General features: G+C 37.4%; 1 pseudogene; it reads left to right on the top strand.

Annotated features, from left to right (window-relative positions):
- The first annotated feature begins 4,047 nt into the window (after positions 1-4,047).
- LOC113341577 lies at positions 4,048-4,147 on the top strand (annotated as a pseudogene).
- The last annotated feature ends 6,265 nt before the right edge of the window (positions 4,148-10,412 follow it).

Below are 10,412 nucleotides of genomic sequence, written 5' to 3'. Positions count from 1 at the left end.
TTTCAAAAACTGGACTACGACCCTGTGGTCATTCGTTTACACGGAACCGCCTCAACCCACTTAGACACATAGTCTACAGCGACAAGTATGTAAAGATAACCAAACGAAATAGGAAATGGACCCATAAAATCAATGCCCCACACATCAAAGACCTCAATCACTAAAATAGGGTTCAAAGGCATCATATTTCTACGGGAAATGGTTCCTAACTTCTGGCAACGCTCACAAGAAACACAATGACTATGGGAATCTTTAAACAACGAAGGCCAGTAAAATCCACACTGCAAAATCTTAGCAGCAGTCTTCTTAGCACTAAAATGACCCCCACATGCATGTTCATGACAAAAGGAGATAATACTAGACTGGTCACTCTCAGATACACATCTCCTAATAATCTGGTCCGGACAATACTTAAACAGATAAGGATCGTCCCAAAAGAAATGCTTAACCTCGGCTAAAAACCTAGAACGATCTTGCTTACCCCAATGTTGAGGGGTTCGACCAGTAACAAGATAATTCACTATATTTGCATACCAAGGTGATTGGGAAACAGAGAACAATTGTTCATCAGGAAAGCTATCCCTTATAGGAAGGGAATCACTAGGGGAACTAACAACTAGCCTAGACAAGTGATCTGCTACTACATTTTCTGCACCCTTTTTGTCTCTAATGTCTGGGGAAAATTCCTGTAACAATAGGATCCATCTAATCAATCTAGGTTTGGTATCCTTCTTAGATAAAAGGTATTTCAAAGCAGCATGATCTGTATAGATTATGATCTTAGAACCTAATAGGTAGGACCTAAACTTATCCAAGGCAAACACGATGGCTAAAAGTTCCTTCTCGGTAGTTGTGTAGTTCATTTGGGCATCATTCAGAGTTTTGCTAGCATAATAAATCACATGAAGTAATTTGTTTTCTCGTTGTCCTAAAACGACGCCTATAGCATAATCTGAAGAATCACACATAATCTCAAAGGGTAGGTTCCAGTTAGGTGCCTGGACTATCGGGGCAGTAGTGAGTAAAGTTTTAAGCTTCTCAAAAGCCTCTAAACAAGCATCATCAAAGACAAACTTAACATCTTTTGCAAGCAAATTGCAAAGAGGTCTAGAAATCAAGCTAAAATCCTTAATGAATCGACGGTAAAAACCTGCATGCCCTAGGAATGACCTAATATCTTTTACGGTTTTTGGGACCTGTAAAGTCTTAATAAGGTCAACTTTGGCTTTGTCTACCTCTATACCCTTTGAAGAGACGATGTGCCCTAATACAATTCCTGATTTAACCATGAAATGGCATTTTTCCCAATTAAGCACTAAATTTTTTTCCTTACACCTAGTCAACACTAATGTCAAATGATGCAAGCACTCATCGAAAGATGAACCAAACACTGAAAAATCATCCATAAAGACCTCTAAGAACCGTTCTACCATATCAGAAAATATGCTCATCATACAACGCTGAAAAGTTGCAGGGGCATTACATAGCCCGAAAGGCATGCGTCTATACGCAAAGGTACCAAAGGGACAGGTAAAAGTGGTTTTCTCTTGGTCTTCTGGGGCAATAACGATCTGATTATAACCGGAGTAGCCATCTAAGAAGCAATAGTGACTATGTCCAGCTAATCGCTCTAGCATTTGGTCGATAAAAGGAAGGGGAAAGTGATCCTTCCTTGTGACCTTGTTCAATTTCCTATAGTCAATACACACACGCCATCCCGTGGTCACTCGGGTTGGGATTAATTCATTATTATCATTCTGGACTACAGTGATACCTGATTTCTTGGGGACAACCTGAACAGGGCTGACCCACTTACTGTTTGAAATTGGGTAAATAATACCCGTATCTAACAACTTAAGTACCTCTTTTCGAACTACCTCTTTCATGTTAGGGTTCAGTCGACGTTGCATCTCCCTAGAAGGTTTGGAGTCTTCTTCTAAATGAATCTGATGCATACACACAGTAGGACTTATACCCTTAATGTCTGCTATAGTCCACCCCAAAGCTTCCTTATTATCTTGAAGTACATTTACTAGCCTACTTTCCTGATCACTATCCAAATTGGAAGATACAATCACATGTAAAGTCTCAGATGGGCCTAAAAACACATACTTTAGAGTATCGGGTAGCGGTTTAAGGTCCAACTTTGGGGGCTCTTCTAAAGAAGGAATTAGGGTAGTCTTAGAAACTGGTAACGGTTCGAACCTAGCTTTCCATCTATCAGTGTCTAACACAGGGGTAGAATCTAATAGAGCATTCACCTGTTCAATAGTGCTATCGTCGTCAAAATCTTAACCAAAATGGGATAGACAACTTTCTAATGGGTCTTCAGACAAGATGTTTGGTAATGACTCCTGAACTAAGGCTTCTATCATGTTCACCTCCTCAACACATGTGTCATCTAGCTCATAAGTTTGCTTACTGACATTAAAAATGTTCATCTCCATAGTCATATTGCTAAAAGATAAACTCATCACACCATTTCGACAGTTAAAGATCGCATTAGACGTAGCTAAAAATGGGCGACCTAAAATCACAGGTATCTGGTTCTCTGGGTCAGGGACAGGTTGGGTATCTAGGACCACGAAATCCACTGGATAAATAAACTTGTTGACCTCAATAAGAACATCCTCGATAACACCTCGAGGGATTTTAACAGACCTATCAGCAAACTGCAGTGTCATCTGAGTAGGTTTCATTTCACCAAGTCCTAGCTGTAAGTATACATGGAATGGAAGTAAGTTCACACTGGCTCCTAAGTCAAGTAAAGCTTTTTCTACCCAGAAGTTACCTATTGTGAAAGCAATAGTAGGAGAACCTGGGTCTTTGTACTTTGGAGTTGCGGTGTTCTGAATGATTGAACTTACGTGACTAGTTAAAAAGGCTTTCTTATGGACGCTAAGTTTTCGCTTTCGCGTACACATATCCTTAAGGAACTTGGTATAAGCAGGAATTTTCCTAATTGCATCTAATAAGGGAAGGTTTATGGTAACTTACTTAAAAACCTCCACTATGTCATTAAAGTTTGATTCCTTGTTTGTTGGTACTAATAGCTGAGGAAATGGGGCTCTAGGCCTAAAATCATACCTTTCAGGAACCGAATTCACATCATCATAAACTTTACCAGTCTCTTCAGCTACAGGTCCTGAGAGGTGATATCCTGAGGGGTGAACTCCAGTATGTTCACTATCGGGCATGGTTACCTTATTGTATACAACTCTACCACTTTTAAGGGTTCTAACAGCATTCAATTGATTCGATGGTTTTGCACCTAATTCATGAACTCCTCTAGGGTTGGGTTGTGTTTGACTAGGAAAATTACCTTTTTCTCTCAAAGAATCACTTATCAGACCAACCTGGGTTTTTAACTCGGAAATATCCTGACTATTTTCTTGTCCAATCCTGTTACTAGCTTGTAGACTCTGTTATACGGATAACTGGAATTTTGCAGTTTGCTGAGTTAACAAGGAGAGAGATTCCTTTAAACTTAAGATTTTCTTATCTGACTGATTCTGAAACTGAGCTAGTCCTGAAGGATTTTTAGTATAGCCAAAACCTGGGGGAGCATTAGAATTACTAAACTTACCTTGACTTTGGCCCTTAGACCACGTAAGGTTCGGATGGTTTCTCCAACCAGGATTATAGGTTTCTGAATATGGGTCAATATTTTGACGGTTATCAAATATAGTGTTATTATAAAGACCATTGGCCTGCTCTTCAATATTCTGGCCTTCCCAAAAAGGCTCCACTCTACCACTAGTATGGCCCACTTCTAAGGCTTCTAACCTTTTTGCTATAGCAGCAATTCTGGCATCTGATTCATAGCCTCGTTCTACCCTATTAACGTTTCCTCTACTTAAAAGAATTGTTTTCTGGGGTTCCCTACTATATTCCCATTGCTGGGTTTTTTCGGTGATTTCATTAAAAAATTCCATCGCCGCATCAACAGTTTGGTTTTCAAATCCACCAGGGCATAGAGACTCAACCATGGTCGTTGTGGAATAATCTAAACCCTCATAAAGGATCTGAACTAGCCTAACCTTTTCTAAACCATGATGAGGACACTGGGATAATAAATCATTGAATCTTTCCAAATACCTACATAAAGATTCTCCCACTTGTTGTGAAAATGTGCATATTTGCGTCCTAATAGACGATGTTTTGTGCCTAGGGAAAAACTTATTGAAAAAGGCAGATGTAAGTTGTTCATATGTCTCAATTGACTCGGAGTCCAAACTATACAGCCACGACTTGGCCTTATCTTTCAGGGAAAATGGGAATAACCTAAGTTTCAAAGCATCATCATCTAAGCGTCTAATTCTTAGAGTACTACAAATTTCCTCAAAATCCCTAACATGGTAATAAGGGTTTTCATTTTCTTTCCCTAAAAAGGGTGCCTCCGTTTCAGCTAACTTAAATACATGAAGGACGGGTAGTCCTAGTTGGATTCAACAAAGCTTTCAAAGTTTCCATTTCTGGCGCTATCGGAGCAACATGGATTCTCTCCTCAGTCAAAGAACGTTCAAAAACAGACTCTTCAAAAGCCGAAATTTCTAGATTAAGGTAATCGAGACGCTTCGAACTACTAGGTTTCTCTTTAACAAATCTACCTAGTGCGTCTCTTTTACGTTCAGGCATACAATAGAATTTTCTAAATCGGAAGGGTAAGCAAACACAGATCATATCAAGGCCGACTCAACCAAATCAAACCTATTGATTTCTAGCAAACAAAAAACATGATGGCTCCACTTATATTGTTTATATACCAACTTCTAATCCTTCGAACGGGAATTCGTTACAATTTAAGCAAACCCCTCTGGAATCAATCCGAGTTAACGTAAGTTGAATAGAGGTGAGGGAAGCTCGGTGGAGCTTTGATACCCAAGGCCTCACCGGTATTACTAGGCGGCGTAATCACGCGTTCAACTTACAGAAACCGTAAAGAACTTCGAAGTATGCTTAAAAGAGTAACCAATATTTTTCGAATAACTTTCTTGTTAAGCTCGTTACCCTATCGGTCTCGTTCTAGTCAAAATTTTAGGCTTAGGTTCGCGTAGGTTACGTGTTCCTAAAGCGGGCAAGAAGAGAACGGTGATGAAATCCGAACCCTTATCCTGTATGGCCAGGCCTTGCCCTTTACTAGAAAAATAAATGTTTGTATTCAGTCCTCAACATACATGCATACGAAGGAGTCTAGTAACTCGCTGACAGGGGATTCGCGAGTGTTTAGAATCTTACCTCCCATTCCAGACGGGGGATGAATCGGTTGTAGTCGACTCGGGCCAGTGACTCCGATGTCCAGTGTACAAACCCAAAGTGCAGAGACAATATCGTAATTTTCTTCCTTCTCTGCAAACAGTTTATATTTAAAGTACCCTTCCGTAGGGTAATAAAAAAAATACTGTCCCAAAGTCCAAAAGTCCAAAAAAATAAAGAAAAATTACAAAAGTAATAAACCCTAATACATTTTTTTTTTAAATAAAATAAACAAACCCTAAACTAAAATTGTCTAAAATAAAATTGTCTTCTTTTCTGTTCTTTTTGCTTTAATCTTTAGCTCTAAGTCTTTATGAAATCACCAAACTCCTTGGCTCAATTTTCTTTATGATCCAGAACCTGTAGACACAAGATAAATACCCAAAAACATAAAAAAAGACAAAAATAAAAAAAATAAAAAAATAAAAAAAATAAATCTAAAACCCTAAAAACAAGTCCGCGTCGGCGGCGCCAAAAATTGATGTGATTTATAGATAGTGGTAAAAGTGGTTCGATTCTCAGACTTGTGAAGGATATTAATTAGACTTAAATTCTAATATTAAAATAGAAAACTCACTAAAAATTATAGCAAACTCAATCAAAGATGATATTAATACTAAAAGAAACACTGAGGCTAAGATTCCACTATTTTCCAAGTTCAAAATGATTAAAACAATACTTATATTTATGCAATTTTCTTGTTTAATTTGATTCTAAAATATTGCAACAAGAAGATTTTCAAAATTAATAATTGTAAATACCAAGTATGAAGCATCAAAAGTCTTAAAACTAAGCATACTCCATCAAAATAGATCACAATCACTCAAATAAAAACAATATTCAACAATATTTCAAGGCAAATAATCATATAATTATTGCAAATAAAAAGATAAAATAGAATATGCCACTTTTTGTTGGAAAAATAGCTTCCTCTATCGCCTCAGCAATGGGGTTTAGCTCCTCATATTAATCATGATCTCAAAATATGTGTTTGTTGCTCAAAAGATGATTAAAAGAGTGAAAAGTAATAACACAGACTGTTTGCAACAGTGTATTGGTGTTGCAAAACAACTGTTACAATGGAACTGTTACAGAAAAACTGTTGCTTTGTCGTTGATTTTAAGACCCTAGAATAAGACTGCCTTGAACAACTTAATGTTCTTCAGCTGTTAAACAGCGACACTTTTCTGCGACTGTCTACCGAGGGTCAATGTTCTTCGCGTTCTTCTTCTTCAACAGCAGCAGCAGCAGAAACAAAGTTTGGTAAAGCTCTGATTTCTTCTTCTCTGGCTCTCCTTAGGTCCCCAAACTCTCGACACCTCTTCTATATGACCCAAGACATCTATTTATATCAAAAATACCGATTAAATCTCTCCCAAATCTTCCAAAATATCTTCCCTTCTCTTCACGGCCAAGTTGCGACAATTTCTTGTTTTAGGATTTCTACGCGTTTCTAAGCTTTCCTTTTTATTCTAAACTCTTCCTTAGATAGATACAAATCTTTGGGAAGGTTTACAGCGTTTTAATCACTCTAAAATTCCCTAAAACAGGTCACACACATGACTTTCCATATTTTCTTGTTAAGAGAAAAATCCGTCGTTTGAGCCCATTCTAATCGTTTTAAACACCCATATTAGATTCCTAGACCCATAAGGAGTTTATCTTATGAAAATCAGAGGTTTAATCGACCTCAAACTCCTCCAAATCACGATTGCCAAAACTACTCTTTAACTACACTTTTTTCCCGCCAAAATCCTTTTTTTTGAATGTTGAAGATGGTTGCCCCTTATCCAGAGTAGGGGTGTAATTAGCAACTGCCTGGAAATGGGATGCCCCTTAGTAATTAGGTTACCCCTTATCCAAAGTGAGAGTCCGAATAGCAAATGCCCTCCGGATGCTTTCCGACAACTTTTCGAGCCAATTTTTTCCAAAAATGTTTATTAGCCAAAAATACCTACAAATAAATAAAACACCATAATAAGTACAAAAATGAGCCCTAACAATATATAGAATCGAGACAAATCGGACACAAAAATGTGTCTGTCACATTGCTCGGTCGAACTCGCATGTGTTGCTATCTCAAGAATGTTTGTCAATGTTAGTGATCAAAACTATAAGTCTTGATTTCTAGTCTATTATAGCTAAGTCTCGGACTAGGATAGAAAGTGTAGTTGAGCTCAAGGACTTCATGGCGATTCATCATACAAGTATAAGTACTACTCAAGGAACCGGTGGAACTTATCGACAAAAAGGTATGTGAAGACTTGAATTTATCTATCATTCAAAAGTCTATCTACTCTATCTCCTACTCCTTGAGACAAGAAGTCGTATGCTATATATATACACTTAGATTATACACATTTGGTATTTCGAGCCGAGTATACCTCGCCTATCTATATCTCGAAATATGTGTTGGTAAGCTTTTCACTTATATCAAGTTTATCTTTACCATGTGACAAAAGTCATGATATGTTTCAATCATCTTGAAAATTGCTTTGACGAGAAATGGTGTAACAACTATAAAACGTCCTCTAAGAATGTTTCAATGATTGAAATGAGAGTTTAGATTACATAACCAATGGCGGACATAAGCATTGTTGTGGAAACACATTTATGTATAAGTCCTATTCCTTGAACCAAAGTTTGCGAACTTTGTTGATCAAGAGAACCGGAAGAATGGTGTGCGCCAAGTCCGCGAACTCATTCCGTGAACTGCCGAAGTTCTCAAACCTGAGAATTTCTGCTAGAGTTGATAAACTACTTGCGTGAAGCTAAGTCCGCGAACTCAGTCCGCGAACCGGCGAAGTTCTCATACCCGAGAATTTCTGCTGGAGTTTGTAAACTCTGCCTGGTAAGTTAAGTCCGCGAACCTAGTATGCGAACTTGAGAAGGTTATATATCTGAAGATGATTTCTGAACTTAAACTTAAAAAGACTAAGGAATGCAGTTTGCAAACCGTGGCTATAAAAGTTCATGAACCGATTCAAGTGAATCAAATCATCTTTGCTTAAATCGTGTTTGTGTAGTACATGAGATTTCCTTGCAATTGAACAACTCTCTAACTAGTTCATTTGAAGTCATTTGAACTAGTTATGGTGAAGAAGAACATGGTTGATATGAAATGCTCATATGGCTAACCTTTTGGTTAACTATTGTTGAACCAACAAGTGCATGTGTTTGGGTACGGTTAACAAACCTAGAAACGTGCATTGTCAAGTGTGTGTAACAAGCTAAGTTTTCGATCTAACGGTTGAGAAACATTAGCTTGAATCTAAATCAGGTTTTCATCTAACGGTGGATATTGATTGCTTTGTTACCAAGGTAACTTAATTGCAAACCATGATTTGAAAGACTATATAAAGGAGACATCTAGTATTGTGCAAAACTAATCCCCACACCTTACGTGTGATACTAGTTTGCATGCTAGAGTCGTTTCTTCTTTAAGCTTTGGTTTTCTTCTTATAAAACCAGGTTAACGACTTAAAGACTTCATTGGGATTGTGAAGCCAGACCGATATTACTTTTATCATAATTGTGTGATCTGATCTTGCATCTTCTATTGTACGAGTACAATCATATTGATTGGCATGAGATTGATATCTCCGATAGGCAAGATATAAAAAGTAGTCACAAACATCTTCGTCTCATTGTTTGTGATTCCACAAAATCTTGTTTCGCTACCATACGATTAAGAACAGCCTAGAAGAACACACAATAATCTTACTCGTATGGTAGTGAAACAAGATATTGTAGAATCACAAACGATGAGACGGAGATGTTTGTGACTACTTTTTATCTTGCCTATCGGAGAATCAATCTCGAACAAATCTTAGAGAAGATAATACTCAATACAATAGAATAGGGCAAGATCAGAACATGCAACTACAGAGAAAATAGTTGGGTCTGGCTTCAAAATCTCAATGAAGTTTTCAAGTTGTTAACCTACAGGGTTTCGTGAAAACCCTAAGGTTAAAGGAGAATCGACTCTAGTCGCAACTAGTATAAAACATCGGGTGTGGGGATTAGGTTTCCTAGTTATTAGAGTTCTCCCTTATATATTCTTCAAATCAGGGTTTGCAATCAATGCTACCTTGGTAACAAAGCATGCAATATTCACCGTTAGATGAAAACCTGATTAGACTCAAACTAATACCTTTCAACCGTTAGATCGAACTTAGATTGTTACACACAAATAAAAAGTGACTTCATTTATATAAGAGTAACCGTACCTAAACGTGTGCACCTTTGTTGGCTCAACAATATTTAACCTAAGTTATCCATATGAACACTTTCATATCAACCATATTCATCTTAACCATAACTAGTTCAAATGACTCAAATGAAACTAGTTTTGGGGTTGTTCAATTTTTTATATTCTCATAGAAGTATACAAGATACAATTAAAGCAAAATCGATTTTGATTCACTCGAACCAATTCATAAACATTATAGCCACATTTTTCAAAAGATTGCGTTCCTTATTATATAAATGTATTAGTTCATGAAGAACTCGATTTTAGAACATAACTCACTCAAGTATGTAAACGGGTATGCATACCTAAGTAGCCGGACTTGGACTGTGTTCACCAGTATGCAAACGGGTACGCATAATGTCGTACACTTCCAAATTTCAGTTGAATTCTGTACGCGTACAGGTACGCATACTATAGTACCCGTTCTTCAACGGACTTTTCCAGAGGTACGCATACTTTAGCTCACATACTTTACCTGACCTCGCCAGTATGCATACGGGTATGCATACTGTATTCCGGTCTTGGATCAACACATATGCAAGTACGCATACTGTGCATATAATCTAATCATGGTTAGGTGTTCGAAACTCCCATTTAAATCATTGAAACATTTTTAAAAGACGACAATAGCTGTCTCACACAAACTATTAGCTTCAAAGAAATTTTCAAACGATTGAATGATAAATACGAAACATTCCGAGTCTACATCAAATGAGTGTCTCTCACAAATCATGTAAGATGTTGCAAGGCAATTTTCACATGATCATCTTTTGACTTTCGTCAAGATTATAAGATGAACTTGGATAAAGCGAAAGCTTACCAACACATATTTCGAGAAATATGTAAGCGAGTTAAACTCAACTCGAAATATCAAATGTGTATAATTGAAGTCTATTTTGTTATA

This window comes from Papaver somniferum, chromosome 1 (genome assembly GCF_003573695.1).
Source record: "Papaver somniferum cultivar HN1 chromosome 1, ASM357369v1, whole genome shotgun sequence".
Taxonomy (NCBI): Eukaryota; Viridiplantae; Streptophyta; class Magnoliopsida; order Ranunculales; family Papaveraceae; genus Papaver; species Papaver somniferum.
The sequence above is the reverse complement of the archived record's forward strand: the minus strand, read 5'-3'. Positions and strand labels throughout refer to the sequence as shown.